At 34.3% G+C, this 21,171-nt stretch overlaps 1 protein-coding gene across 1 annotated transcript in view; it reads left to right on the top strand.

Annotated features, from left to right (window-relative positions):
• The first annotated feature begins 15,779 nt into the window (after positions 1 to 15,779).
• The window catches only part of BCHE (butyrylcholinesterase), a 63,023-nt gene continuing 57,631 nt past the window's right edge, over positions 15,780 to 21,171 (top strand). The window contains exon 1 of the mRNA XM_036243210.1: positions 15,780 to 15,896. The gene's annotated coding sequence lies outside the window, so the exon portion shown is untranslated. The remainder of the gene's footprint in view (positions 15,897 to 21,171) is intronic.

Below are 21,171 nucleotides of genomic sequence, written 5' to 3'. Positions count from 1 at the left end.
CATATTAAACACACTTTGGTTAAGAAAAAAAAAATTTAAATACACAGAAAAATTTATGAAAAGATGAATTAAGTAGACATGAGGAGAAGTGAGTGTTTCCCTGTATTTTTCTTCATTTTCTTTATTTATTCTTTACTTCTACTTATTTTCTTATGTTGAAGTATAGTGTTTAGTGGCAATAACAAACCAAGGAAATTATCAATAAGTAATCAGGCCAACAGTTTTCAAAAGATGATGTGGAGATTCCTAGGTTTCTTTGAGACACTTTCAGGGGTTTTATAAAGTCAAGACTCTTTTCATTACATTGAGACCACATTTGTCTTTTTCATGCTCATTATCTCTTGCATGTATAAAGGAATTTTCCAGAGACCACGTAACATGTGATATCACAACATGTTAAATCTGAAGCAGATATAAGAATCCAACTTCTATTAAGACAAAGATTTAAAAATCTTTCAAAAATGTTAATGTTACTCATCTAATTTGTTTTATGATGTGAAAAATCTAGTTATTTTACTTAAAATGCAGTTAAATCAACATGTAGTGTGTTTATTTCTATTTAAATAAATTAACAAATGTTTAAAAATTACTTGTTTTAAGTTTTAATATTGTAAATATTGATAGCTATAACTCACATCAAAAGCTATTTGGAATCCTTAGTAATTTTAAGTGTATAAAAGCATCTAATTTCCAAAACTTTAAGAACTTCTGCCATAAATTAGTGCCTAATACCTTAGATTATTGCCATTTTCCATATGAATGTAAAAACTTAAAGTGACCAAGATGCTCTATTAGACACATCTCCCTCTTTTGGTAACCTATTCAACTAAAATATATTAGACTTTTTCTATTCAATCCATTGGGTTAAGCACTGGCCCTAGAATGCTCAGTAAGACCTCATCTCATGTCTATCCCAGAAAGAAGCAACGTCCTGGATTATCATGTTCTCACAACTAAGAGGGTGTATTCTCTTGTGAAATCACAGCATGTATCTGATATGAAATATTGTTTACTGAAATACTGCTTTTGGCATTTTACAATACCAGGTCTTGGCTATTCTTTATCTAGAATTATAGCAAACGATCAAGGTGACTGCCCTCCTACACCCAAGGTCATGGTGACTGAGTTACAGAAGGTACAGACTCCACCTAGGCTGTGCACAGTGCCTCAAAAAATTCAGTTTCTTCAAAGGAAAAAATGAACACATGGGACTACATCAAACTCAAAAGTTTCTGCACAGCAAAAGAAACCACCACCAAAATGGAAAGGCAACCCACTCTATGGGAGAGCATAATTGCCAATAATATATCAGATAAGGGGTTAGTTTTCAAAATATAGAGAGTGCTCATACAGCTCAACAAAAGGAAGACAAAGAACCCAATTAAAAAATGGGCAGAGGAACTAAATAGACACCTCACCAGACAGGACATACAAATGGCCAGGAGACATATGAAGAAATGCTCAACATCACTAATCATCAGAGAGATGCAAATGAAAACAACAATGAGGTATCACCTCACACCTGTCAGAATGGCCGCCATCAACAAATCATCAAACAAGTGTTGGCGAGGGTGTGGAGAAAAGGGGACTCTAATACACTGCTGGTGGGAATGCAGACTGGTGCAGCCACTATGAAAAACAATATGGTGTTACCTCAAAAAATTAAAAAATGAATTGCCATTTGACCCTGTGATCCCACTTCTAGGAATATATCTTAAGAATCCTGAAACACAAATCAGAAAGAATATATGCACACCCATGTTTGTAGCAGCACTATTTACAATAGCTAAGATCTGGAAACAGCCCAAATGTCCATCAGTAGATGAATGCATAAAAAAGCAGTGGTACATATACACAATGGAATACTATGCAGCTGTACGAAAGAAAGATCTCTTATCCTTTGAGATGACATGGAGGGACCTGGAAAGTATTATCCTAAGTGAAACAAGCCAAACAGAGAAAGGCAAGTATCATATGATCTCACTTATTTGTGGAATATAATGAACATAACAGCCTGAAGAACAGGGTAGTCCCAGAGATGTGGAAATAGAGTACAGACTGACAATCCCCAGAAAAGGGGGTGGGGAGGGGAGAGATAAACCACAGAACTTATATGCATGTAAACATAACCAATGGACATGGACAACAAAGGTGGGGACAGGGCGGGGAGGGAGGGGGAGGAGGGTGTCAATGGAGGAAAAAGGAGAAACATCTGTAACAACAAAAAACATTCAGTTTCTTATGGAGGAATCAAAAAAGAAATATCCTTACAAAATAAGCTTTTGATAATCTATTTCAAAGTCAAAGCTTTTGACTTATAAAAGTTGAACTTTGTTAAGATAATTAAATATTACTGGAAATCAAAAGTGACGGCACTTAGCACGTGAAACGCCTGCTCGCACGGGCATTGCAGAGCTGCATGTGCTACATGGGATCCGCGTGAATGCTTGAGGCGCATGACTTCCCGTGTGAGCAGGCGTTTCACGTGTGCTGGGCTCAGGAGTCACGTAGGTTATGCTTCTTCTCATGGTTGCCCGTTGGGGGCCATCATCAACAGTTTCCTGCAGGTTGCCCATGAATCATCACATAGAAGAGGTTCTCACTTATGCTTCAAGATTTTTGTCAAAGCACCGTTGAAAATGACAAATGTGGGAGCTCCAATATTTACTTTCAGACCTCTTGTAAACCTTTTGAATAACACTAGCGAATGTATGAAATTAGAATGGTATGGGAAGGAAAGACCTTAGCTACTCAACAACAGAGGTGTACCTGTTACTTATGGAGATTGTTATCAGTGCCACGGTCATTACCAATACTTAGATTAAAAAAAAAAAAAATAGAAGCACAGTCATTTGAACACAAGGTCATGACCCTTTAGGAGAAAAAAAAATCTCATCAAAGAAGAAACCAGTTATTTAGAGAGAGAAAAAAGAAAGGGGAAGGCCATAGAAAATACCCTTGAAGGCTTCTTTCTTGGACTTTGAATTTCCATCAAACTATGGAACCTCTTTTCAAGTACAGAATACAAAATTGCACAGCTCAGTTCCTAAGTGTTGTAGCCTAGAGAATATATGAAGAGTTTGGAATTTGGAGGAAAAGTCTGGTCTCTACATGCACGCCAGGAAGAAAATGTGCAGCTGGTAATGTGGACGCTGTCACTTTGAAAGTGTCCTAGGAAGCCAGAGAAGAGTCTTGTCATTTTTTTGGAAGGGAAGTCACTGGCATCCCTCTTGAATCAGATGCAATTGTGACTCACAACTGGAAAATGATACACAACTGCTCAAAGAAAGCTTCGTCTATGCTGGCGGCAAAGCTACTAGAGAAGGAAATGAATGTTCTTGCACCCTCTGCATCCCTACTGAATCAGAAACGCTGGGAAAAGTGCCCAGAAATGTGTTTCAAGAAACCCTGTAGGTGATTCTGATGCACAATTACTTTGAGAACCACTGTTTCAGGGTAAGACATGGTGTTGTCTACTGTTCTGATGTTGGAAAAATAGCAAGTGATGGAAAAATCAAATTTGACAACATTAAGTTTTCAACTTCTGAGATGAAATGGCACCTTAACATAAGATTAAGTGTCTTTTTTAGGAAACAATGTTTTACTGGGGTAGGATGAAATTGAGGTCATATTTTTGCAGATGAAAATAGTAGAATTCTATTCTCGATAATCTCAGTTGTACCCTGGCTTTCATAACCATTGAAATAGATATACATTGTATCAAAGAAAATTAAAATACAGGCTAAATAAAGTATTTATAGGTCAAATAAGACTTTTTTTTATCTCTGGAAAATAATAGACCTTGTTAATTTTTCTATATTTTATTTATTTATTTATTTATTTATTTATTTATTTATTTGTTTTTAATCCTCAACCAAGGACACTTTCCCATTTTTTGTTCAGATAGAGTGGGAGGGAGAGAGAGAGAGAGAGAAAGAGAGAGAGAGAGAGAGAGAGAGAGAGAGAGAGAGAGAGAGAGAGAGAGAAACATCGATGTGAAAGGGACACATCGAGTGGCTGCCACCCTCACGACCCAACCAGGGCCGGGGACAAACTGCAACCGAGGTACGTGCCCTTAGCGGGAACCGAACCCGGGTCTCTCTGGACCGCAGGCCGACACTCTAACCACTGAGCCAAACCAGCCAGGGCAATTTTTCTATATTTTAGAAGCTTCTTTTTCAAATATCAAGATAAAATTTAGAATTCTGAGCATAACTTTCTGCCAAAGCCAAAGTGTAGAAAGGACACACTCTGTACCTATCAAGACAAATTTACTGTGGCCTAGAAAGGAAATAACTATGTGAGCAATAATAGGAATATAAATATATAGAATAGAAGGCTTGTTAAGATATTGACTAAACCTGTGATAAGAACCCAAAACCCTCAGTTTGGGGTGAAGAGGGGGATAAAATAAATGCAAGGTGGGACAAAGAACAAGCTGAAAGAGAAGACTGGTACCTGAGGCACTTTATAGCCACAGAAGAGCAGAAATAGTAGCTTGACATCCACAGGCAGAAGGAGAGCTGGAGATGGAGCCACATTGCTTAAAATATGCAAGAACTACAGATGCTCTTCAGTCATTCTTGGAGCAAGTGGCAATGCTGAGGAAATGTGACTTGCAAGGTGTCCCAAGTTGGAATAAAGAGGCAGCAGAATCTGATAACCTTGTGATCTGAGGGAGCTACCCAGTCATTGCCAGTGAATACCAGCCTGATGGTGTAAAACCAGGCCAAACCAGGTAGGTGCACCTGAGCAAACAGACAGGTAGGAGTAACTGGCGGGGCAGATGTGCATGGACAGTGCCTTCCATGAAGATTAGAAAGCTTGACTGTGAACAAAGGTATCAAACTAGAAAGTCAAAGTGAAAAAAGACTCCTTGAAGCAGAACATGGCCTTAACATTATGCTTAAATTTTACATTGACTGAATATTTAAGGGAAAGCAACAACTGTAAACTCAAAGAGATCAAATCACATTTAATAAGCAAATATAAGGTCCACTCTTGTGTCACTCTCATCATCAGGAATGGATGCTCCAAGAGACAATAAAGTCAGTTACAGATGATAAAGTTATATTTTCAGAAGGAATCAGGATCCATTGGCTTGTTTTTCCTATAATCCTTCTTAGATCTTCCCAGTAATGCACCCTCTTGCAGCAAGTGAGGAACTTTGGTAACGTCTCGGTAAGTAGACCCATTTTGAATCCAAAGTGATACTGTATTTGCACTTAAGTAAATGCATACTACTTACCTGAAACATGACAGGCAATCTATGCCTGTATGAAAGCAGAAACACATTGTATTCATTGAAGTAGAATTTTCAAAAAAATCTTGAGAGGAAGCTACAACAATCAAGAAGTTACCCAGGAATATTTTTTGAAAAATAAATATGACTTATTTACTGAAGCTAAGCTGAGTAACCTGGCATGTGTGTTTTTCAAATATTGGCATCCATTCCAAGACTATCAGACATCACGTATAGTCAAGGTTTGAGTGCAAACAATTCAAGATTTGATACATAAAATGATGCCAAATGTGATAATATATGCCTTGTATAAAAAATAAGACATTCACAAAAGACATTTTTTTGTGTGTGTGTGGAAAAAATAACTCATGCTGACAGCTTATGAATTTCAGAATTCTTCAGGCAATTCTATTTGCCATTGTCTCTGGCCCAATTTTATATTGTTAACTGATTATCACAAAAAGGTGGCTAAGGATGCATTTTGAAAAGAGTTTGGATAATTTTAGATTTGCAATGCCAGACAACAAAAAGCTTTAATATGTTATACTTCTACATGCGCAGACAAGTAAAGAGAATTAATCATTAAACAAAAGTTTCCAGCAAAACGTGCATGGTTATATAATTAAGAATGTACCATCTCCTAGAACAATAGTTTCCAAACAGCACATATTTAAAAACTGCAGGCATAAACCTACTTAAAGGGCTTCATCATTCAGGCCTGCAAACATAGCATTGTCTTTGTCAATTTGTCTGTGGTTCATTCTGGTAGGTGACATTGTTCTTGAGTACTAATCAATTGATGTCTCCGTGCCATCTGGCATTCTGTTGCTAAGCACAGCTGCAGCCCTGTAAGGTGAAGTGTGAGTGGCAAGAAGCAGGGTTTGTGTTCATCACGATGTCACAGCTCTGACTACAGAGTCAATAAATCCCTCCTATGTCAGGCTTATCCTACTAGGCAAAGAAGTGCTTTGCCAACGCGTTGAAGAAAATATGATGAAAAGTAATCACTCTAATGAGATTTTGAAAATCTGGTTTTGTTTATAGAGTGACCTCATAAGAGAAGATACTTTTCTTCACTTGGATTGAATATAATACAAGTCATTAACAGCTATATCATTACATAAAAATATGTTACTGAGAACTCTGAGTTAATCTTTATTCTTTATCACTTAAATATATGCATGATATATCTCATTGACTCATTTTCACCTATTAGTAGGGACCTATATAATTGATCTTTAAATTTTGACAGTGAAAAACAGCAATATTAATAATTACGTGGAGAAAAGAGACATTTACCAGAAGTGTCCCAGACAAATATAGTATAAATCTTCAATCTGAGAATGCTGAGTCCCATTAAATATTGTAAAATTTAAGTAAAAACTTAAATTCTTATCAACATGTTGTAAAAATACTGCTAATGGTTGGCTTTCAAAACATCATAAATAATTAGCTGTTGTTAAACTTGAGTGTGGTGCAATTTTATACAATTTCTGTCAAAGCCAGAATAGCAGAGTATTGATTTCAGTTATAATTGCCAATGAGTGAGAATTGTAATCATGATGTACCTGTAACCTCTGTGAAGTGTCTCTTTGCCATTGTATTTCTTGACTACCGCAATCTGTATAATCCACCTTGGGACTGTTTGACTGATTCAAGAACATCTCTCCCAATTTCATATTCGTGATCTTCTATTGTAATTCTTAGACAAAAAAAGACATGTCTAACCTTCAAATAAATTGTTTCATTGAGTGTATCCAGCTTGAATAGAACTGGTTTAGGAAACACCTTGGGGAAAGAGACTGACAAATTGCTGTGGTAGATAAACACCTATAACAGATGAGTGGTTGCCAAACATGTCTCCAGTGATGAGAAACTTTTTTTGTTTTGTGTTTTTTCAAAATGCACTTTCTTTTTCTAACATGAAACTCTTAGAGACATAGGCACACTGTACATTTAAAATGGTTTTGAGAAAAATTATGTTTTCTACATTTATTTATACATTAAAGCAACTACCAAATTTTATACAGTATGTTGATGGTGCTTAGGAATACACAAGGTGTTGTGAATACAAAGATAGGAAAAATAACGTTCATTTCATCAACTCAAATACAAGAGATGACACAAAAATATTAACACATAGGGAACTATCTATAGTAAGTTATTTCCTCTAAAAGCATCTTCTCGTTTTTGTCTGACCCCTTACCCTGGTCTATTCAGAAGTGTTAAATGAAGTCATCACTTTTATATGTCCATAAAAGCTTATACATCCATAGTTCTAACAATTACTGTCATAAAAATAAGTTAGATATGTATATCTATCTATTTGTAGAAGAACATCTTGTAAGATCGAGGTAGGTCGCCCTTTCAAGTCATGTTCTTTGGAATTTGTAGCACTAAACTATATCTTATATTATGTTGATCATCTGAACAGAGCCAGAAATCAGACATCAGAACAATGATTATACACAGAAGGACTAAAGGGTGACCTGACAGGTTTAAGGAGGAAATCAAAGGTAGAAACTTTACGTGGAGGCAGCAAATTATCTTAATGTAAGTTTTCTTATGTTCAGCAAAATAAGCTTCTCTATATTTAGGAATATACTCTGAACATATTTTCTTTGTACGATAAAATCTTTCCGTGAATGTCATCACCAAATATGAACAGACTGAAAAACAATATTAAGATACAGATTGTACTAAGACATAGCAAGATTAATTATTAATTGCCTGGTTATATTTAGTAACTGCAGTCATGCACCAGCAATCCAGTGCTTAGCTAAATGTCAGACTATTTGGCAATACATTTGTAACCCCATTGCAAAAAATAGGTGAATCTCAGCAGTTTGCAATTTCTGCATTGTGGCTTTGATGACTATTTCTGTTACTCTCCCCCAAAATAAGGTTTAATTGTTGCCTTTGCAAAGTCATCCTGCAGTAATAAAATAAAGTTTCAAAGCAAAAGGAGAGCGGTATCCAGAAATATTGTAAAGAAGACAGAAGATTGTCAGGGGGGAAAAATACTGAGGAGAGGTTACCCTGAGAATGAAGCAATAACCTGGTGGAGAAAGTGCCAATTGTTCTTTTTAAACTCATCTCAGAAGTCACTGTATGACTCCAAAATGTGCTCTTACAGTGATCAAAATTATTTTATAAAAGCTTATTTTTATTTAAACATATTGTATGCAAATTGGAAAATTTTCAAATTATAAAAGTGGCGAAAGAAAGTGAAATGTCACAATTTTTTAATTCACAGAGCATAACTATTTTATTTTATATTACATACATCTCTTTTTTCCTCATCTCAGTCAGTGTCCCTCTTGGGCGCGTGTGTGCACGCACATACACACACACACACACACACACACACACACACACACACGCTTCAGATCTAAGGATTCTCAGGAAGGATTTACACCTTGCCACACTATTGAACCTTCCTAGAAGTCATTCCTATGCATGTAACTCCCCAACATTTCTACTCTTAGGGCAACTCTCCCACATTGTTTTCTTCTCTTAAACTATGTCTGTCACCTTATTTACTTTGTCCCAGCCTAAAATATTTGTGCTCCAGCTTCTTCATACTGCAAGTTTTTTTTTCTTTTATTGTCCTTGACCTATTTTGTCATAAAGTTTACATTATTTCAATAATATCAAATGAGCAGCTATACCTCATTTTAATCTCTAAAACAATGAACACAAGATAAAAACTCTTGTTAGATCATCTGATCATGAGTTTCAGGGGGGAATTTTTTACTGTTCTTTACTTAAATTTTACTTTCTATTTGGGTATATATAAATAATAATTATAGGAACAGTACATTTACATTACAGAAAATTGGAAAATAAAGAGAAACAAACATCTAGAAGTAAATATTTCATATATTTGCTATATTGAAATAACCACTATTAATATCTTAATTATGTTCATCCAAATCTTTGTGTGTATGTGTATGTGTGTGCATACCATAATGGGATCATATTTTCATAACTTCTTTTAATCAAGAGTTTTCACCACAGTAATTCTCATTTAATCTAATATCCCCAAATTATTTATATTTCCCAAACTGACCCCCAGTATATCCTTTCTGACTTTCAAACTCATTTTTAGTCTGCACCATGCACTGCATATGGTTTGGTTCTATTGAAATGATTAGGCCAGAATGTCTCACTTTCAGGAGTTGCCTGGTTACTTTATTGTGACATAATTTATTTTGTTAATTTATGTTCGTTATTTATTATAAAATATAAGTCATATCTTAAAGCTTGATGATAAAAGATCAGTTTAGGAAATTTTGGGTAGACTAAGTGCTATTATGTGCCCAGTATTCCACTGATTCCATCATCCATGATGTTCAGTTTGACCCTTTGCTGAAGTTATGAAATTCTTAATGTCCTCTGTGTGGTTTTGCTGGAATATCGAATGTCCAGTTCTCCGTCAGTCATACACTTAACGATTTTAATACCAATTGTCAGTTCTTGCCTGAATTAATATTTTCATCATGGTCTGTGAAATTTCTGTTCTAACATATTATTCCTTCTACATATATTAGCTGTCATCTTTAAATTAGAGTTGTCCCTCAATAACAGGGCTATTTAATTTTGTATGTTTATTAGACTGCAGATTGAATTCCTCATATACACAGCCAAAGAGCAGGTGATTTCTGTAGATCTCACAGGAGTATTTAGGCATAAATGAATATGATGCCAGCAAATAACAGTAAAATAATAGGCAAATATATGTACATACATATGTACTATCATATACATATATATGAAGCAAATAGTCATGCTATTGAAAATGAGTCAAAATATTGACATGTGATGACTCTGGATGAAAGTATATGAAAGTTTTTAAAATTGTTTTGAAACTTTTCTGTAACTTTTCTGTATCTAAATAAAAAGTTACATTTTTGAAACTACTAAACACACAAAAATATGATTGATCACAGTAATAAGCAAATTAATTGTAAAGTCGTATTTAATCAAGTGAAATGAAAAAGGGAAATAGACAATAACCAATTGTATTTTTTAAATTTAATAGAATTTATTTTTCAGAGTAGTTTTGGTTCATGGCAAAATTGAGAGGAAAGTGTAGAGATTTCCCATTTACTCCCTGTCCCCACACGCACAGCATTCCCCTTTAGCAGCACCTCCCCAACAGGGCGGGACATCTGTCTGTTACAATGCATGAACCTATACTGACACATCATCATCATCAAAGTCCAGAGTATACATTAGGATTCACTATTGGTGCTGTATATTCTCTGAGTATGGACAAATATATAATAACATGTGCCCACCATTATAGTATCATTAGAGTATGATCTTATAGTACCCTAAAAAATCCTTTCTGCTCCACCTATTTATCCCTCCCTCCACCCAAAATCTGGTAACTATTAATGTGTGTGTGTGTGTGTGTGTGTGTGTGTGTATACTGCCGGTGGGAGTAGAAATTAATAATATTTTGTGCTGGTAGTTAGTCGTATGTGTCTTAGCCATAAAAGTGTATATACCTTTGGAAAAATTCTGATTTAAATTATTATTTCATGAAAAATAAGGAATATGAAAAAATATAATTGTTAGGTCCATCTTTATATTACTATTTTCATGTAAATTTAAAACAATCTACCTTTACAACAAAAGTGAGTTAAATAAATTATAGAACATCAATAAAACTGATTAATATATAGTCAATAAAATTAAAGTTAAAGAAAAACATTTGCCAAAGTCAATGATATGAAAGTAGAATGCAAAATATTATATTGGACACATTTCCTAATTAGCTTAAAGTAAAAGGTGTAATTTGCTATGATTAAATAGGAGAAAAAAGATAGGCCATATACATGAGAGAATAACAATTTCCTGAGGAGCCAACCTCCAAGACTCTGGCTCTCAGAATTTTGTCTGTGAACTTTCCGAATCAATCTCACAAAAGAGGCCACTTTGAAAGCTCCCACCCCAGATCTAAGAAAGCTAAAGCCCAAGGATATGGTCCAAATCTGGATTTCTAAAGAGCACTCGAATTGATTTGGTGGCATGCTAATTTACAATTTTTCTGAGAGTAGAACTTCAAGATTAATCAAGTGTTTGGCAAGAAGAAATTTAAGCCAATTCAATAAATTAGATTATAAACAAGAAGAGTGCTGCTCCTTTCTCTCCTTATTTATGTTTAAAATATGTGTCTCCTTTCTTTGCTCAAGCCCTGTGTACTTTAGTTTCAGAGTTTATTTCCTTGCTTGAATCTCCTGCCTTTGTAACTTTGACAAAAATCAGCTTGATACCATGATTCCTCAGAAGCTGTGAATTTTTAAAAAATGTTGTATTATTTTTCTTAGAGTCCAGTGTTCGAGACTCTAATCAAGTTGTTGGTGTCTATCAACCTCTTTCCAGAACCTCTTTACACGATCTTCCTGTATCCCTGTAAAATAGCACGGGGCTACTTCAGATCGCCCATCATTCACTCTCTAACTCCAGAGGATCTCTGTTTTGTCTCTTCCTGAGGCCCTGTCTGCAGGCGCTCCCCTATTAGCTGCCACCACACAATAGTAGTAAACAGTGGCATTATTGCCTGCGGAGCCGGGCTCACGTCTAAAATCTGGCAGGAAATCTACCTTAAACACCTGCCACATCCAGGGGTCAATGTCTAATCTCTTGGCTCCAAAGATTTGTTCAGATTTATTCTGATTAAGAACAGTTTCCTCTTTTTGCAGGAATTGTTGAAAACCTATCCTTAGGAAACAGATTTGGGGGACAGGGGATTTAGAAGACTGCAAAAACCCCACACTACTATGTACTAGTCATATTGAGTTATTCCACTTCTAGAAAGTCTATTAAGAAAATAAGGAATAGTTTCATTTAAATATCCACATGCAAAAATGTCAATTGTGCTTGTGTTTGTATAAATTATATTAGAAAATATTTTCATTATCTGTATGATTTTTGCAAGTTACTTAAACCCTTTGTGCTAAATTCTCTCCACTGTGAAATAGAAATAATAATATTTGGTTTTGAGTTTTAAATAAGTTAATATATTAAAATATATTCAAAGTGCTTAAAACTATGCACACAGTAATTAATAGTTAAAATTATTATTGTCATCATTTAAGTAACAAATGGTGCGATAAATTGTGTTATACTCACTGATAATGTATCATTGTTATTAATTCATTAATTTTTTTAAACAAAAATTAATGGGAAATACATAAAAACATGACACAAGGATGGTAAAAACCTATTTTACTATTGGTATATATAACTGTAATTATAACAATGTACATAGATTAAAACACCAGAGTGGAATATATCAAATCATCTTTCTCATCTCTGTGACATGTAAAATGTAGAAATACATTTTTTTTGCGATTCACATTTTCTTTAGAGAAGACAATATCTACTAATAAAACATTAGGGCCTGGGTGGTGTGGCTGATGGACTGCGCATCCTCCCATGGACGGAGAGGTCCTGGTTTCATTCCCGGTCAGGGCACATGCCCAGGTTGCAGGCTCCATCTCCAGTGGAAGGCACACAGGACACAGTCGATCAATGTTTTTCTCTCACATCAATGTTTCTATCTCTCTCTCCCTTCCTCTCTCTCCAAGTAAAGTCAATAAAAACATATTTAAAAAAAGAAGTTGGGCATTTTTATGGCATCAATATGCCTAAGGAAGACCAATATATACTACAAATTAGTACTTCCCACACTGTCCCAAATTTCTTTGAAGGCTGCTGCGAGAAAACAACCAGACCAGTGGTAAGTTACACTAAACCTTAAAAGCAAAAGTCACTCTAATAGGTTAACTGGAAATAATCATGGTCAAGGCCACTGCAAACTATGAGCAGTGTTAAGTCGAGTGCTGTGGTGTTTCAGCAGTGCCCCTTGAAAGACATACTCTACATCCAACAGGGTGACCATGTAACCAACACTGGTCTGCCTCTGAACCCTGAAACCAGACCCACTGCCTGTGATCTACATCCTCCCGCTGGATATGTGTGAAGAAATGATGACATCATAGAAGTAAAGCAGCAGGTGTATGTTCAGCCACAAAGAGAGAAACCGGCAAATAAGACAGAAAGAAAAAATGCACCTAATGTGGCACAGCTGAGAAACCCTGTGAGAAAATGAACTAAAGGGGGTTCACTGAAGCAAAACTTGAGCAGAGGGCAAAGTGTCAGATTTTGCAATCAGTCAATGTTAGCCAGTTGAAACATATTAAAAATAAAAATCTGCTTATAACAGATTACTGTGTAGCTTCTGTTTTAAAATAAAAACAAAGTATGTGATATATTTTGCAGAGTAGTGGATATTAGGACCGCACCAAATACTCTGTTGTATTTGCTAACATCTGATACACCCCTCAGCAACTGCAGGATTTGAGAATGCCAACCACATGCTAGCCCAGAAATCAATGCACTGAAGCTGTGTTGGAAAGAGGAATTTTGACATTTGGATAAAAAAATCACATATTTTAAACCAATGAACTCTTTTTCTTGTAGGCCATCAGACTGATTACATTTTAAACAAAAGCGCCATCTCTTTACAACCCATTACATAATTGTCAGTCTATTGCTTTAAACACAGTTTCCTCCTTTAGATAGACTGTGCATTCTATAACTTTTGTGTAACTAGATTGTCATTATACAAACTATATTTTAAATAAATTACAAATTATTATGACTGTAAAGTGTAAACTTTATTATCTAGTAAATACCTCTTAAGTAACAATTTTCCCAGAATAGACAACTTTAAGATATCAAAATGGATATTATCTTCGAAACAGTTGATGTGAAAAGACATCAGGCAAACCTAGGTAAAATTCTGATTCTAACAGCTACTAGTGATAGGATATATAGCAAGCTTCTGATCTTTAGAAGTCTTAGCTTCATCAACTAAAATTGTGGTTAATAATATTTACTCATATATTTGTTGGAGTAAAATAAAATAATTTATGGAAACTGTCAATATAATGATGGCATAAGGTATTATCAATAACAAATGACAGTTCTTATACTGGATGTCTGATATCTTAATATGAAAAAGCAAAAATGAGTCCACAGTGAGCCAAGAGTGAGAGATTTAAAAGTGAAAACAATTATTTGCAAAATATATAAAGAATGTAACTGCATTGAGAAGTCAGGCTTTGACCCGTCCCGCAGGTTGAGCAACGAGGACTCTAGACACGCGAAATGGAGACAAGACAGGGCTCTGATCAAGTCTCATTTATTCTGGGGAGATCCACAGTATACATAGGGCAAGGAGCAGAAAAACAAGAACATTTGTTGCCAAGCGATAAGTTTGTGGTAACCACCCTGAAGCAATTTCAGGTAAATATCCCATAAATATCCCGGGTGGAACAAAAGACAAACAGAGCATAACTGGCTGAGTAAATGGTTACTTAAAGGAATGCAGAAACATTGTATACAGAGGTATCCTGCCTTGGGACAGGAGATGGCAGAGCAGATTTTAGCAAAATGGATGCCATGCAAACAGTCTCCCACAAGGCTTTAAACAGTTAATCTGTTTTTCATTTTTCCAAATATCTAAGTCAAGAATATAAGCCTAGCTCTGGACGGTTTGGCTCGGTGGTAGAGGGCCGGCCTGCAGACCAATGAGTCGCAGGTTCCATTCCGGTCAAGGGCACGTACTTGGGTTGCGGTTCATTCCCCACCTTGATTGGGGTCATGCTGGAGGCAACCAGTTGTTGTGTCCCTCTCATGTCAATGTTTCTGTCTCTCTCCCTCTTTCTCTCTCTCCCTCCCCCTCTACCTGTACAAAAATGGAAAAATATCCTGGGGTGAGGATTAAAAAAAAAGAAAGAAAAAAAGCCTGAAAGACATAAATACATTCTTGAGAGTTTGCACACTAACAGCTGACAAATGTGTCTTTTCATAGAGTTTGGTGAAGATTATTTTCTGTATGTTCCTTGTATTGACCAGAAAATTGTGGCTTCTTATTACACTTGACTGCCTGCAGGGTTCCTGAAAAGGAAATTAATGAGATTTGTATGACAGATAAGTGTTGGGCTGTGAGGCTTGAAAGGACATACATATAAGAGACATCCATTCAGTCAATATAACTAAATCTTTTGATTTGCATACCTTGACCTGCAGAATAATTATGTTTCCTCATTTATCTGTTACCTTCATGACTGGCACAGATTGAAGGTACAAAGATTTCAATAACAGCATGTATTTTTAGAACAATATGTACATCTTTAAATTTTAAAACGAACATAAGAAAAATATATAATCTATAAAAGAGGAAAAACACCTTAAAAGTTTTGGTAGTGTTAAAAAAAATAAGTTCATTTCTGTTCTATTTCAGTTTCTGTTAAAGAAGCTTCTGTTTCTTTTTTCCTTCCGTCATAGATAAGTGCCTGCAATCTTAAACCTTGAATCCGGTAATACTTTTGTAAATGAATCACTTTGCATTCATACCATTAGCCTCTGAACAGATGTCAGAAAGTAAAGATTGGCTGCTTCCAGATCCAGTTGCTGCTGCCAAGTCTCGCGAGCTTTGTCAGTAACAGTTGATTGTAATGTCAGTGCAGTCCAATTTACAGGCTGGAGCAGCAGCTGCATACTGCATTTCCCTGAAGTAACACATGATTTCCACTCCTTGCAAACTTTATCATCTTTTGTTGCAGTGAGTCGGGTAAGTTGCTCTGATTTTACATCTTGTATAGAGATGCAAGAGATGCAAGTTTCTGTTAAACTCATTCTGTAGCCGGATTGAGATCCCTTCCCGTATTTGTTGTGCCTCTGGGGTGCTCTGTGGAGGACAGTCATTGGGGGAAAAAAAAAAGACAAATGAGGCAAGTGAGCACGCACATGCATCAAATCTTTATATTATTCAGGGAACACAGACTGAGTCCATTTAGCTACTGAGGAGGTAATGAATTTATTCAACTTTGTATAGAGGACCGCAGCACTTGTGGAATCACTGTTATGTTCTCAGTGCACACTCTAAGCAAAAAGGTTTTATGCTGTTTTACCCTTCAATGCACTGTTTGGTGAATTTCTCCTTAAAAGACTAACAGAAGTGATCTCTGACCAGTTTTACTCTATTTTTCTAAGTTGCATGAAAAAAATAGTTCTCTTTTTGTTTGGCAAAACGGGTTACTTTTGTTAATCAACATTTTGCCATCTGAAACTTGTAACAATTGAGTTTTCAAAGGAAAGGTCTAAGTTTCTTATATCTAAAAGGAAAATCTATTTCCCAATTTGATTTACAAACTTTTGCCCCCTTTGCCTTGTTTATTCTCTTTCAATATGTGTGTATTGAATGTTTCAATAGCAAAATATTTTACATTTACTATTATTTTAATATTATAGAGGCTATAAGCAAGTATAGATTTCTGCTCATATTCTAATCTGTCAAACTTAACTTTATTTTGATAATATCAGTGTTTGTTTAACCAGAAAATTAATCATTGAATATAAATTTTATGGATGATTAAAAGTAAACTAAATGAGAACAAAATTATTTTATGGTTTATGATTTTTTTTGTATATTTTTAATTTTTAGAGTATACCTTTCAAACTTTTAGGAATATATAAGCTCAATGAAGAGTTACTATTACTAGTCTGTGTAATGCCTTCCATAATATAAACTATTTGTAGTTATGATAAATATACTTATAGTTCACCTGTATAAATACTTTTTAAAGGATGAACAGGAGCTTCTAGAGAATGATATTTCCTTTTAAATGAAAATCTTTAGACTTCTCTGTGAATTTGAAGTAATGTGGCCTTTTGGATGAAAATAAAAATTCTAATTGGACTTCAAAGTTTTGTTTCATTCTCTTAGTTTTTATTTTTAATGCCCTGCTTCTTTAATTGTAAGAAAATATTTGGATCTACTCCACATTTCAGTTTTTAAATGTAAAATAATAATATATTTTAAGTGACATCTTATTTACAAATTTAGTTTGTGCTTTGATTCATTTCTTGGTAACAGTTAATAATACAGATTTAAATGGCATATTGTCTATATTTTAATGCTTTTATGATAAAATATGCTCATTTCTATAAAAACTGTCCTAGATTTTAGAGAATTATAATTGAATAAATGTTAACCTAAACACAGATTCAACTTTCAAAGAAGACCCATGATAACTCTCTTATATTAAGTGTTCATATTATTAACACAATGTAAAGTTTGTGAGTGTTCTTTCCGATTGAGGACAGATCCAGACCTTATGTTTCTCACACCTAATAAAGAGTCTTCTATCTGCATACATCCTTTCCGTGCCTAATGGGGAGCTGAAGGATCCCTGAGACAGTGGTATAGTCTATTTATAAACAGACTTCCTCAGTTCCCCACTTCACTTTGCCTGCAACAAAACAAGCTTTTTTAGGATTAGTATAAAGGCTTAGTTGTTTTAATTTGACCAAATTCATTTTAGCGGTGCTTGTACTAGATCATATTATCCATGTAGCTCTTTTCCCACTATTTTAAGAGCCATTATTTTTCTCTAGAAATATATATTCTATTATAGCTATTTTAAATACTGGAAAATTACTCTGTACTCAGAGAAAACTATTATCAATATTTGCTTGACTACTCTTTAAGAAGTTCTTAGCTGGCCAATTATTTTGAAAATTTGGTTGATATCCAACGATGAAAAATATATGGGCAAATATATAGCTCTTTATATCAATCATTTTCTTCTACTCATATCTTATACTGTAACAATACAATTTTCTTTTTAAAATTGGTCAAGGAATTTTGATACTACTTTTAAAGTTGTATTAAAAGTGCAAACTAAAGAAAATTATTTTTTTAAAGTTATTTTTGAAAATTATTTTTATTTTGAAAGTTATATTTGTAAAAGTTTAAAATGTTTTTCTAAAAACTTCAGTAGATTTTTATGTCCTGGAGCATTTACTAAACTTTGAACATGATAGTATTGTTATCTTCAGGTTTTTCCCCCTTCTCACTCCCATCATTCATGTCCTTTTGTAATTCCAAACAGTAACTCCCGCCTTTTTTTCAAATACTAAATGTTATGACAATAAGTTAACTGATCTAAATGCAGATACTTGGTTGTACTTGGTATGAAAACTTACTCCATTTTTTATTATAAACACGTTAAGTGTTTTTAGTGTTTCAAATGTTTATTTAATGTGGTAGTAGTCAATGTGCACCAGAATTTATGAGAAAAACTATAAAGTTTTATTGAAAATTTTAATTATTAATAAAGACTTAAAGATGTAGACTAACATTTTTATAGCCACCTTTAAGTATGTTTCTTTAGAATGTTTAACCATGTGACGGCATATATTAAACATAAATGTTTCTTTTTTTTTATCCTCACCTGAGGACAGTTTTGATTTTGGTTCAGTTAGAGTGGGAGGGAGAGAGAGGAAGAGGGATACAGAGAGAGAAACATCGATGCAAAAGGGACACATCGAGTGGCTGCCTCCTGCCCGACCCCGATCAGGGTTGGGGACAAATCGCAACCGAGGTACGTGCTCTTGACTGGAATCTAACCTGCGACTCATTGGTCCTCAGGCTGATGCCCTAACCTGACCCAGACCGGCCAGGGCTATAAATATCTCTTAATGATAAAACTACAGAGCAACAAGTTAGGTTTGAGAATAACAGATTATGAAAAGAACAAAATAATGCTTACTTAAATAAATCACTGCAGCTAAATATAAAAAACATTAGCTTACACTAACAATGAGTATATGAACACATGTACATTTTGGTATTAAAATTTAGATTTAATATTATGGTATGTAACACTCTCCAATAGGTAACATGAAGGTGAGTTGGAATTATATTGACATTTTTGTAATAAATGGATTCTCATATGATATTTTTGAATGTTACTAATTAATTATTTACAAGGTGATGACTCATAGATATCATTGTTAAAAATGCAAGATTACTGTTTATATGAATTTTACTATAGAACATTAATATTCACTCAGTACAAACTATAAATAAAAATATACAAGAAGTAGTTATGTAAATCAAACTAAATGACATGTGCATTATATTACAACTTTTTTGTTGTTATAGTGGCTATTTTTTTTTACATTTATTAATTACATACAAAAACAAACAAGATATTTTGATAAATTAATAAAATGTATAACAAGAGTTTGAAAATTACCAGAGGCCAGAAATTATTAGGATTTGGTTTTGGTTTATAAACAAAAAATAATATTTATGTAAAGCCAAGAAAAAAAGTTGAATGATCTTTAGATTAGACTCAGAAGAATTGATTGAGGTAGGCCAGAAAGAGAAATGTCCAACAGAGATGCTGTGATTAATCTGTTGAAATGCAGTTTAGAGTAAACCAGCTTTGGCTCTTAATTTTTTTTTTCTTTTTATTAAATTTACTGGGGTGACACTGGTTAACAAAATTCTATAGGTTTCAGGTGCACAATTCTACAGCACATCATCTGTACACTGTATTGTGTGTTCACCACCCCAAGTCAAGTCCATCACCATTTACCTCCCCATACCCTCCTCCATCTACCCCCTCCCCTCGGCAATCACCATGCTGTTGTCCATGTTCATGTGTTTTTTATCTATTTTTTTTTTCTTTTTTGCTCAATCCCTCCACAACCCCCACCCAGTCCTCCCTTAACAGCTAGCTGTCAGCCTGTTCTCTGTCTATGTGTCTGTCTCTATTTTGTCAAAGCAGGTTTTTAAAAAAGAAAAAAATATTGCATCACAGCACTTTGCTCTTCTCCAAATGCCCTCCTCTGTTTATTTAAAAGAAAGGGCTTAGACATTATCAGAAGGAAAAACAAAAAAACAAAAAGCTGTGGTAGCAGTGTTTCTAAAACGCTTAAACTGTCAGAAGATAAAATTTCATTAGTAAGCATCAAGTTTACTGGAACCTTTATATTGTTATTATATTTATTTACTTATTATTATGTATAATATAAAACTAATATTATAATTATAGTAATACATAAATATCATAACAGTATAAAAAGTGTTAAAATATTATATACTCCAATAATATATGTTATTGGTCCTAGAGCAAATTCAATGGTATCAAAATTGAGGACATAAAAAAATTGTATATTTTTTAAACATTACTATAAAAATATTATATATATGCATATACATGTGAATAGATATCAATAGAATTAGATATAGATATATAGATATAGATAGACGTAGACTTAAACAAAGAGAAAGAGATAGAGATAAAGAGATAGAGACAGAGATAGAGATAGAGAGATAGAGATAGAGATGATAGAGATGAAGATATATCCATAAGTACTGGACATGGAACAAAATAACATACTCATTGGTTTATTCAGATATTTATAGATCAAAAGTACTTGTGCATCACTAGTTATCCTATAAGCAGTGGTAAATTAAGCTGATTTAAAATATGAGTATGCTAGATCTGAGATAGTTACAAGATAGGATCGTATTATTTGCCTTCTATGACAATCTAAATTAATAATAAAAATAATAATTAATAATAATACAAATTCTTAGTGCTCAGAAGATTATGTTCTTGAACACATAGGTTGGATTTATAATTACAGTATCAAACAGCATTAATGAGAAGAGTTTGTATATTTGTGGAACTTCGTTACTGTTATGTGGATGAGGTTGGTGTTTGTATTTGACAATTTAAATCAGGTTTTCTTTCAGTTATATAAAGCTATTAGTTCTTTTGAATTGTATTTAGATTATATATTCTGTCCTTCTTTGTCATATAAAGTTTCAGAATATGGTTTTTAATTATTTTATTTAAAAAAAAATCAAGAACGCTGGTGGGTTTGGCTCAGCAGTTAGAGCTTCGGCCTGAGGACCAAAGAGTCTTGGGTTTGATTCCCAAGAGTCAAGGGCATGTACCTTGGTTGTGATTTGGTCCCTGGCCCTGGTCAGGGTCATGCAGAAGCAACCAGTTGATGTGTCTCTCTCACACTGATGTTTCTCTCTG

This window comes from Molossus molossus, unplaced genomic scaffold, assembly GCF_014108415.1.
Source record: "Molossus molossus isolate mMolMol1 unplaced genomic scaffold, mMolMol1.p scaffold_m16_p_5, whole genome shotgun sequence".
Taxonomy (NCBI): Eukaryota; Metazoa; Chordata; class Mammalia; order Chiroptera; family Molossidae; genus Molossus; species Molossus molossus.
Note: the sequence above shows the minus strand (reverse complement) of the source record. Positions and strands in the feature narration are given on the sequence as shown.